Here is an 804-nt window from a genome sequence, read left to right as displayed (position 1 = left end):
ATCATTCTCCTCTTTTAATTCACATTCCCAAGTGCAACAAAACACACACATAACAACAAAATACCCAAAAAATTGCACTTTGTTTGATCTCTCTTAGTGTTGATTGTTTAATCACTACTTTTTAGTATTTCAATACCTTTTTTATTAAACAATAATTATGTGTAACCATTTTGCATGATCACTCCAGATCCATTAATACTATAAGAAAAATTTCAAGTGTATCGAGAAATATCGGTATTCTAATTGTTTTAATTGTTGATTTTAATTAATATATATTATATATATTTTTTATAATTCAGATCAACAGTTAAAATAACTGGAATACTGATGTTTTCGGTACACTTGAAACTCTTCCAATACTATATGATCTATAGCAGCTTGTGTCATGGTATTTTTAATTATGGTAAAAATTCAGGTGGAGTCAACTTCACGTAAAGTTAATAGTTAACCATCGTTAAATGATTTGATTAATTTGACTAAATTTTTATCTAATAGCTCTCAGTTGTCAACTTCATATGAAGTTGACTCCACCTAAATTTTCACTTTTAATTATTAATAAATTAATTAAAGGATGGGCATTATATATATATATGAACCTATACTATTAAATATATAGTACTTAATAATTACATATATAGTATTAAAAAAATTTCAAGTGTACCGGAGAACAATTATTTTAACCGTTGATTTTAATTAATATATATTATATATATTTTTTATAATTCAGATTAACGGTTAAAACAATTGGAACACCGGTGTCCCAGTATACCTGAAACTCTTCCTATAATATTATACTCACTAATT

At 25.2% G+C, this 804-nt stretch overlaps 1 long non-coding RNA gene across 1 annotated transcript in view; it reads right to left on the bottom strand.

Annotated features, from left to right (window-relative positions):
* LOC110270812 overlaps positions 1–313 on the bottom strand; it is a 14,199-nt gene extending 13,886 nt beyond the window's left edge. The window contains exon 1 of the long non-coding RNA XR_002360438.1: positions 200–313. This is a non-coding gene — a long non-coding RNA (uncharacterized LOC110270812). The remainder of the gene's footprint in view (positions 1–199) is intronic.

This window comes from Arachis ipaensis, chromosome B04 (assembly GCF_000816755.2).
Source record: "Arachis ipaensis cultivar K30076 chromosome B04, Araip1.1, whole genome shotgun sequence".
NCBI lineage: Eukaryota > Viridiplantae > Streptophyta > Magnoliopsida > Fabales > Fabaceae > Arachis > Arachis ipaensis.
The sequence above is the reverse complement of the archived record's forward strand: the minus strand, read 5'-3'. Positions and strand labels throughout refer to the sequence as shown.